This window comes from Balaenoptera borealis (assembly GCF_965194805.1).
Source record: "Balaenoptera borealis genome assembly, chromosome: 8".
Classification (NCBI taxonomy): Eukaryota; Metazoa; Chordata; class Mammalia; order Artiodactyla; family Balaenopteridae; genus Balaenoptera; species Balaenoptera borealis.
In genome coordinates, this window is record NC_138865.1 from 31,141 (window position 1) to 42,310 (window position 11,170).

The 11,170-nt window shown below is 39.6% G+C and overlaps 1 long non-coding RNA gene across 1 annotated transcript; it reads left to right on the forward strand.

Moving 5' to 3' along the window:
- The first annotated feature begins 4,210 nt into the window (after nucleotides 1-4,210).
- LOC309633963 lies at nucleotides 4,211-10,757 on the forward strand. The gene is made up of 2 exons (XR_014247793.1): nucleotides 4,211-5,298; nucleotides 10,623-10,757. It is a non-coding gene; the product is annotated as an uncharacterized lncRNA (long non-coding RNA).
- The last annotated feature ends 413 nt before the right edge of the window (nucleotides 10,758-11,170 follow it).

Genomic DNA, 11,170 nt, shown 5'->3' on the forward strand with positions numbered 1-11,170 from the left:
GATAAATTAGGATTATGGGGCTAACATACATATACTAATGTATGTTAAATGTATATAAACCTATAACATATGAACTATATGAATTATATAATCACCAATACATATAAAATATATAATGACAAAACACCTACCAAATACCAAGGGAGGTCTACTCAACATTCTGTAAGAACATACATGGTAACAGGATCCGAAGATGAACAGACATATGTATGAATCATTGACCAGATTCTGTACAGCCAGACAATCACAACACTCTAATCAAATTTCCTCCGATAAGAAATATAAATTAAATTTAAAAAACGAACCTAAGTAAGGAGACATAAACTTCTGTGGTCTTGTCCCAGCACATTCCACTCTAATTTACAACCGAGGAATACGACGTCCAGGAAGACTCTGTTGTCCTAGTAACAAGAGTTGAGAACGTAATAATGCTGCCGCCTTGTGGCTGTTTCCCACAACAGCAGCATTAAACCCAGTGCTAATGGTCGCTTAATAGTCACAAGGACTGCAGGGCTGTAAATGACACCTGCCCTCAAAAAATGTCCTGGGGTAGGGAATAGGCAAGAAAATTCAACACATGACAAATTTTTCAAGAAGTCAATATGAAGAGGGAAGTTGTACTCACTCTTTAAAAAAAAGGAAAAGGAAAAAAAAGGACATGCCTAAAGCTCAGTATAAGGAATTATTAGCTGCATGCAAATCCAACATCCACAAAGGTTTCAGCTCACACCAGTCAAATGACCATCAGCAAAACGTCTACAAACTATAAACACTGAAGAGGTTTTAGGGAACTGTGTACCTTCTAGCTGCTGGTGGGATGTAAAGTGGTAACAGCACTAATGAGAACAGAATGGAGCTGCGTTTAAAAGGTAAAAATTGAGCTACCATATGATGCGGCCGATCCCCTAATGGGCCTATACCCTAAGAAGACCAGAATCGGAAAGGCACAGACAGGCAAACATGCACTGCAGCAATACTGAAATAGCCAAGACATGGAAGCAAAAAAAAGGTCCATAAACAGATGAATGGACAAAGAAGAAGTGGTACATGTACAGAATGGAATACTAGCCACGAAAAAAAATAAAAGAATGGCATATGCAGCACCAAAGATAAGCCTAGAGATAATCACACAACGTGAAGTAAGTCAAAACGTGAAAGACAAATGTCCTATAATATCACTTATGGTATCTGAAAATTCATAAAAATGAACATATATCCATAGAGAAAGACAATCTCAAATTGAGAAGACAAACTTACGGTTAAGCCAATGAAAAGGTGTGAGGAATGGATAAATTAGGATATTGGGGTTAACAAACATATACTAATACATATAAAATATATCATCCCCAAAGACCTATGGAATACCAAGAGTGGTCTACTCAACACTTTGTAATAACCTACATGGAAAAGGACACAAAGATCAATAGATATATGTATATGTGTACATGAACAAGATTTGTACACCTAGAACAAAAGACACTTTTCAATCAAATTTGCTCTGATAAAAACTACAACTTAAAGACGCAAACAAGAATTAAGGAGGCTAAAACTTATGGGGGTTTCTCCTGGCACATTCCACTCTAATCTGCAACCTAAAAGCACAACTTGCAGCAAGGTTCTGTTTCCCTAGCAAGCAGAGTTGGCAACGTAGAAATGCTGCCACCCTAAGGCCGTTTCCTCAAACAGCAGCTTTAAATCCACTGCTAATGGTCACTAATATTCACAAGGACTGCAGGGCTGTAAATGACTCATGCCCTCAAAAACTGTCCTGGGGTAGGGAATGGCCAAAGAAATCCAAACGCAGCAAATTTTTCAAGAAGGCAATTTGAAGTTGTAAGTTTAGCTGAATCTTAAAAAAAAATGAAAAGGACATTGATAAACGCAAAACATCAGGAATTATTAGACGCATGCAAATCCAATCTACACAAAGGTATCACCTCACACCAGTCAGAATGACCATCAGCAAAAAGTCAACAAACGATAGATGTTGAAGAAGTTGTGGAGAATAGCGTAACCTCTCGGTCTAAGTGGGATGTAAACTGGTAACAACCATATAATAGGAACAGAATGGCAGTGCGTTTAAAGGTAAAAATTCAGTCACCATATGATCCGGAAGGCCCACTATTGGACCTGTCACCTGTGAAAGCCAGAATCAGAAAGACACAGGATGGAAAATCGTGTACTGCAGCAGTATTTACAATAGCCAAGACATGGAAGCAACAAAAATGTCCATCATCAGATGAATGGACGAAAAAGTGGTCCATGTACACAATGCAATATTAGACACAGAAAAGAATGAAACAATGCTGTTTGCAGTACCATAGATGAGGCTACAGATAATCACACAACTTGAAGTAAGTCAGAATGCGAGACACACATATCCTATGATATCACGTATAGGTCTTATCTAAAAATTGATAGGAATGAACCTATTTCCAGAGAGAAGGACACTCACGTGCTCAGAAAACAAACCTGTGGTTAACCAAATGGAAAGGTGTGAGGAATGTATAACGGAGGATATTGGGTTTAACAGACATATGCTAATACTTATAAAATATATAATCATCAGACATACCGAATACCAAGAGAGGTCTACACAACATTCTGTAATAACCTATATGGAACAGGATCCAAACATGAAAAGATATATGAATCACTGAAAGAGATTCTGTACACCTAGAACAAACACAACATTGCAATCAAATTTGCTCTGAGAAAAATGAAAATTAAACTGAGGATACCAACAACAAATAAGTAGACATAGTTTTTGGGGGTTTGTCCTGGCACATTCCACTCTACTCTACAACCTACAAACAGGACTTCCAGGAAGGCTCTGTTGCCCTAGTAACCAGAGTTGGGAATATAGAAATGCTGCCCCCTCGTGGCCGTTGCCTGCAACTGCAGCTTTAAACGCAGAACTAATGGTCATGTGATAGTCACAATTACTACAGGGCTGTAAACGACACCTGCCCTCAAAAATGTCCTGGTGCAGGTAATGGCCACAGGCATTCAGAACATGGCACATTTTTCAAGGAAACAATTTGAAGAGGTAAGTTACTCTGTTTCACCTTAAAAAAATGAAAGTAAACGGACGTAGATTAAACCTCAATATCGGGAATTATTAGACGCATGCAAATCCAAACTACAAAAAGGTATCACCACCCAACACTCAAAATGCCATCAGTAAAAAGTCTACAGACAATAAATGCTGAAGGGGTTTTAGAGATCTGTGTACCCTCTAGTTGCTGGTGGGATGTAAACTGGTAACAGCCAGTAGTGAGAACAGAATGGAGGTGCGTTGAAAGGTAAAAATTGAACTACCATATGATCTAGTAGGCCCACTGCTGGGTCTAACCCCTGAGAAGACCAGAATCCAAAAGATACAGGCTGGCAATCCTGCACTGCATCAATATTTAGCATAGCCAAGACTTGGAAGTAACCAAAATGTCCATCAACAGATGAATGCACAAAGAAGAAGTGGTCCATGTACACAATGGAATATTCGCCATGGAAAAGGATGAAACACTGCTCTTTGCAGCACCATAGATGAGCCTAGAGAGGATCACAGAACATGAGGTAAGTCGGAAAGCAGACGACAAATAACCTGTGATATCACTCCTAGCTGTTACCTAACAGCTGACACGTATGCACATATTTCCACAGAGAAAGACTCTCACAGACTTAGAAAACAAACTATGGTTATCTAAAAGGAAAGGTGGGAGGAATGGATACATTAAGATTAGGGTTACCATACGTATACACATACATATTAAACACATGTATCAAAAAGACCGACCATATACCAAGGGAGGTCTACTGAACGCTCTGTAATAATTTACACGGGGGCTTGCCTGGTGGCACCGTGGTTAAGAATCCGCCTGCCAATGCAGGGGACACAGGTTCGAACCCTGGTTCGGGAAGATCCCACATGCTGCAGAGCAACGAAGCTCGTGCACCACAACTAATGAGCCTACGCTCTGGAGCCCATGAGCCATAACTACTGAGCCCATGCACCACAACTATTGAAGCCCGCACGCCTAGAGCTCGTGCTCCTCAACAAGAGAAGCCACTGCAGTGAGAAGCCCGTGAACCGCAACGGAGAGTAGCCCCCGCTCACCGCAACTGGAGAAAGCCCACATGCAGCAACGAAGATCCAACTCAGCCAAAAATAAATAAATAAATAAAATAAATTTATTTAAAAAAATAATTTACATGGGAAGAGGCTCTGTACATGAATAGATATATATAATGTTCAATTGAACCTGATTGTGTACACCCAGAACAAACACTATTCTACTCATTACCCCAATTTAAAAAATTAAAACCACGAACAACAATTAATGAGACATAAAGTTACTGGGGTTTTCCCTGGCATATCCCATTCTAATTTACAACCTAGGAACACGACTTTCAGGAAGGCTCTGCTGCCCTAGTAACCAGATTTGGAAATGGAGAAATGCTGCCGCCTTGTGGCCGTTTCCCACAACAGCAGCTTTAAACACAGGGCTAACGGTCACTTGAGATTCACAGTAATTGTAGGGCCGTAAATGACACGTGTCCTCAAAAAATGTCCTGGGGTAGGTAATGGCCAAGAAAGTTCACAATACGGAAAATTTCTCAAGAAAACTGTTTGAAGAGGTAAGTGTTACTCACTCTGTTATTTTAAAAAAAGAAGAACATGAATAAAAGCTCAATGTCAGGAATTATTGGTTGGACGCAAATCCAAACTACAAAAACATTTCGCCACCCAATATTCAAAATGCCATCCGTAAAAAGTCTACAAATAATGAATGCTGACGGGTTGGTGGAGAAATGCATACCCACTATGCTGTTGGTTGGATGTAAACTGGTAACAGCTAATCATGAGAACAGAATGGAGCTGCGTTTAAAAGGTAAAAATTGAGCTACCATATGATGCGGCCGATCCCCTAATGGGCCTATACCCTAAGAAGACCAGAATCGGAAAGGCACACACAGGCAAACATGAACTGCAGCAATATTGAAATAGCCAAGACATGGAAGCAAACAAAAGGTCCATAAACAAATGAATGGACAAAGAAGAAGTGGTACATGTACAGAATGGAATATTAGCCGTGAAAAACAATAAAAGAATGGCATATGCAGCACCACAGATGAGCCTAGAGATAATCACACAACGTGAAGTAAGTCAGAATGCGAAAGACAAATGTCCTATGATATCACTTATGGTATCTGAAAATTCATAAAAATGCACATATTTCCATAGAGAAAGACAATCTCAGATTGAGAAGACAAACTTATGGTTAAGCCAAAGAAAAGGTGTGAGGAGTGCATAAATTAGGATATTGGGGTTAACAAACATGTACTAATACATATAAAATATATCATCCCCAAAGACCTATGGAATACCAAGAGTGGTCTACTCAACACTTTGTAATAACCTACATGGAAAAGGACACAAAGATCAATAGATATATGTATATGTGTACATGAACAAGATTCTGTACACCTAGAACAAAAGACACTTTTCAATCAAATTTGCTCTGATAAAAACTACAACTTAAAGACACAAACAAGAATTAAGGAGGCTAAAACTTATGGGGGTTTGTCCTGGCACATTCCACTCTGATCTGCAACCTAAAAGCACAACTTGCAGCAAGGTTCTGTTTCCCTAGCAAGCAGAGTTGGCAACGTAGAAATGCTGCCACCCTAAGGCCGTTTCCTCAAACAGCAGCTTTAAATCCACTGCTAATGGTCATTAATATTCACAAGGACTGCAGGGCTGTAAATGACTCATGCCCTCAAAAACTGTCCTGGGGTAGGGAATGGCCAAAGAAATCCAAATGCAGCAAATTTTTCAAGAAGGCAATTTGAAGTTGTAAGTTTAGCTGAATCTTAAAAAAAAATGAAAAGGACATTGATAAATGCAAAACATCAGGAATTATTAGACGCATGCAAATCCAATCTACACAAAGGTATCACCTCACACCAGTCAGAATGACCATCAGCAAAAAGTCAACAAACGATAGATGTTGAAGAAGTTGTGGAGAATAGCGTAACCTCTCGGTCTAAGTGGGATGTAAACTGGTAACAGCCAATAATAGGAACAGAATGGCAGTGCGTTTAAAGGTAAAAATTGAGTCACCATATGATCCGGAAGGCCCACTATTGGGCCTGTCACCTGTGAAAGCCAGAATCAGAAAGACACAGGATGGAAAATCGTGTATTGCAGCAGTATTTACAATAGCCAAGACATGGAAGCAACAAAAATGTCCATCATCAGATGAATGGACGAAAAAGTGGTCCATGTACACAATGCAATATTAGACACAGAAAAGAATGAAACAATGCTGTTTGCAGCATCATAGATGAGGCTACAGATAATCACACAACTTGAAGTAAGTCAGAAAGCGAGAGACACATATCCTATGATATCACGTATAGGTGTTACCTAAAAATTGATAGGAATGAACCTATTTCCACAGAGAAGGACACTGACGTGCTCAGAAAACAAACTTGTGGTTAACCAAATGGAAAGGTGTGAGGAATGTATAACGGAGGATATTGGGTTTAACAGACATATGCTAATACTTATAAAATATATAATCATCAGACATACCAAATACCAAGAGAGGTCTACACAACATTCTGTAATAACCTATATGGAACAGGATCCAAACATGAAAAGATATATGAATCACTGAAAGAGATTCTGTACACCTAGAACAAACACAACATTGCAATCAAATTTGCTCTGAGAAAAATGAAAATTAAACTGAGAATACCAACAACAATTAAGTAGACATAGTTTTTGGGGGTTTGTCCTGGCACATTCCACTCTACTCTACAACCTACAAACAGGACTTCCAGGAAGGCTCTGTTGCCCTAGTAACCAGAGTTGGGAATATAGAAATGCTGCCCCCTCGTGGCCGTTGCCTGCAACAGCAGCTTTAAACGCAGAACTAATGGTCATGTGATAGTCACAATTACTACAGGGCTGTAAACGACACCTGCCCTCAAAAAATGTCCTGGTGCAGGTAATGGCCACAGGAATTCACAGAACATGGCACATTTCTCAAGGAAACAATTTGAAGAGGTAAGTTTCTGTGTTTCACTTTAAAAAAAAAGAAAGAAAACGGACGTAGATAAAAGCTCAATATCGGGAATTATTAGGCACATGCAAATCCAAACTACAAAAAGGTATCACCATCCAACACTCAAAATGCCATCAGTAAAAAGTCTACAGACAATAAATGCTGAAGGGGTTTTAGAGATCTGTGTACCCTCTAGTTGCTGGTGGGATGTAAACTGGTAAGAGCCAGTAGTGAGAACAGAATGGAGGTGCGTTGAAAGGTAAAAATTGAACTACCATATGATCTAGTAGGCCCACTGCTGGGCCTAACCCCTGAGAAGACCAGAATCCAAAAGACACAGGCTGGCAATCCTGCACTGCATCAATATTTAGCATAGCCAAGACTTGGAAGTAACCAAAATGTCCATCAACAGATGAATGCACAAAGAAGAAGTGGTCCATGTACACAATGGAATATTCACCAGGGAAAAGGATGAAACACTGCTCTTTGCAGCACCATAGATGAGCCTAGAGATGATCACAGAACATGAGGTAAGTCGGAAAGCAGACGACAAATAACCTGTGATATCACTCCTAGCTGTTACCTAACAACTGACACGTATGCACATATTTCCACAGAGAAAGACTCTCACAGACTTAGAAAACAAACTATGGTTATCTAAAAGGAAAGGTGGGAGGAATGGATACATTAAGATTAGGGTTACCATACGTATACAAATACATATTAAACACATGTATCAAAAAGACCGACCATATACCAAGGGAGGTCTACTGAACGCTCTGTAATAATTTACATGGGGGCTTGCCTGGTGGCACCGTGGTTAAGAATCCGCCTGCCAATGCAGGGGACACAGGTTCGAACCCTGGTTCGGGAAGATCCCACATGCTGCAGAGCAACGAAGCTCGTGCACCACAACTAATGAGCCTACGCTCTGGAGCCCATGAGCCATAACTACTGAGCCCATGCACCACAACTATTGAAGCCCGCACGCCTAGAGCCCATGCTCCTCAACAAGAGAAGCCACTGCAGTGAGAAGCCCGTGCACCACAACGGAGAGTAGCCCCCGCTCACCGCAACTGGAGAAAGCCCACATGCAGCAACGAAGATCCAACTCAGCCAAAAATAAATAAATAAATAAAATAAATTTATTTAAAAAAATAATAGTAATTTACATGGGAAGAGGCTCTGTACATGAATAGATATATATAATGTTCAATTGAACCTGATTGTGTACACCCAGAACAAACACTATTCTACTCATTACCCCAATTAGAAAAATTAAAACCACGAATGACAATTAATGAGACATAAAGTTACTGGGGCTTTCCCTGGCATATCCCATTCTAATTTACAACCTAGGAACACGACTTTCAGGAAGGCTCTGCTGCCCTAGTAACCAGATTTGGAAATGGAGAAATGCTGCCGCCTTGTGGCCGTTTCCCACAACAGCAGCTTTAAACACAGGGCTAAGGGTCACTTGAGATTCACAGTAATTGTAGGGCCGTAAATGACACGTGTCCTCAAAAAATGTCCTGGGGTAGGTAATGGCCAAGAAAGGACATAATACGGAAAATTTCTCAAGAAAACTGTTTGAAGAGGTAAGTGTTACTCACTCTGTTATTTTAAAAAAAAGAAGAATATGAATAAAAGCTCAATGTCAGGAATTATTGGTTGGACGCAAATCCAAACTACAAAAACATTTCACCACCCAATATTCAAAATGCCATCTGTAAAAAGTCTACAAACAATGAATGCTGACGGGTTGGTGGAGAAATGCATACCCACTATGCTGTTGGTTGGATGTAAACTGGTAACAGCTAATCATGAGAACAGAATGGAGCTGCGTTTAAAAGGTAAAAATTGAGCTACCATATGATGCGGCCGATCCCCTAATGGGCCTATACCCTAAGAAGACCAGAATCGGAAAGGCACACACAGGCAAACATGCACTGCAGCAATATTTACAATAGCCAAGCCATGCAAGCAAACAAAATGTCCATCAACAGATAAATGGACAAAGAAGAAGTGGTATACGTACCGAATGGAATAGTAGGTTCGGAAAAAAAATGAACAATGCGGTTTTCAGGACTACACATGAGCCTAGAAATAATCATATAACGTTAAGTAAGTCAAAAGGGAATGACAAATATCCTATGATATCATTTATACATGTTATCCTAAGATTGCTACCAATGAACATATTTCCACAGAAAAAGACACTCACAGACTTATAAAACAAACTAATGGTTAACCAAAATGAAAGGTGGGAGGACGGATAAATTAGGATTATGGGGCTAACATACATATACTAATGTATGTTAAATGTATATAAACCTATAACATATGAACTATATGAATTATACAATCACCAATACATATAAAATATATAATGACAAAACACCTACCAAATACCAAGGGAGGTCTACTCAACATTCTGTAAGAACATACATGGTAACAGGATCCGAAGATGAACAGACATATGTATGAATCATTGACCAGATTCTGTACAGCCAGACAATCACAACACTCTAATCAAATTTCCTCCGATAAGAAATATAAATTAAATTTAAAAAACGAACCTAAGTAAGGAGACATAAACTTCTGTGGTCTTGTCCCAGCACATTCCACTCTAATTTACAACCGAGGAATACGACGTCCAGGAAGACTCTGTTGTCCTAGTAACAAGAGTTGAGAACGTAATAATGCTGCCGCCTTGTGGCTGTTTCCCACAACAGCAGCATTAAACCCAGTGCTAATGGTCGCTTAATAGTCACAAGGACTGCAGGGCTGTAAATGACACCTGCCCTCAAAAAATGTCCTGGGGTAGGGAATAGGCAAGAAAATTCAACACATGACAAATTTTTCAAGAAGTCAATATGAAGAGGGAAGTTGTACTCACTCTTTAAAAAAAAAGGAAAAGGAAAAAAAAGGACATGCCTAAAGCTCAGTATAAGGAATTATTAGCTGCATGCAAATCCAACATCCACAAAGGTTTCAGCTCACACCAGTCAAATGACCATCAGCAAAACTTCTACAAACTATAAACACTGAAGAGGTTTTAGGGAACTGTGTACCTTCTAGCTGCTGGTGGGATTTAAAGTGGTAACAGCACTAATGAGAACAGAATGGAGCTGCGTTTAAAAGGTAAACATTGAGCTACCATATGATGCGGCCGATCCCCTAATGGGCCTATACCCTAAGAAGACCAGAATCGGAAAGGCACAGACAGGCAAACATGCACTGCAGCAATACTGAAATAGCCAAGACATGGAAGCAAAAAAAGGTCCATAAACAGATGAATGGACAAAGAAGAAGTGGTACATGTACAGAATGGAATACTAGCCACGAAAAAAAATAAAAGAATGGCATATGCAGCACCAAAGATAAGCCTAGAGATAATCACACAACGTGAAGTAAGTCAAAATGTGAAAGACAAATGTCCTATAATATCACTTATGGTATCTGAAAATTCATAAAAATCAACATATATCGATAGCGAAAGACAATCTCAAATTGAGAAGACAAACTTATGGTTAAGCCAATGAAAAGGTGTGAGGAATGGATAAATTAGGATATTGGGGTTAACAAACATATACTAATACATATAAAATATATCATCCCCAAAGACCTATGGAATACCAAGAGTGGTCTACTCAACACTTTGTAATAACCTACATGGAAAAGGACACAAAGATCAATAGATATATGTATATGTGTACATGAACAAGATTTGTACACCTAGAACAAAAGACACTTTTCAATCAAATTTGCTCTGATAAAAACTACAACTTAAAGACGCAAACAAGAATTAAGGAGGCTAAAACTTATGGGGGTTTCTCCTGGCACATTCCACTCTAATCTGCAACCTAAAAGCACAACTTGCAGCAAGGTTCTGTTTCCCTAGCAAGCAGAGTTGGCAACGTAGAAATGCTGCCACCCTAAGGCCGTTTCCTCAAAGAGCAGCTTTAAATCCACTGCTAATGGTCACTAATATTCACAAGGACTGCAGGGCTGTAAATGACTCATGCCCTCAAAACCTGTCCTGGGGTAGGGAATGGCCAAAGAAATCCAAACGCAGCAAATTTTTCAAGAAGGCA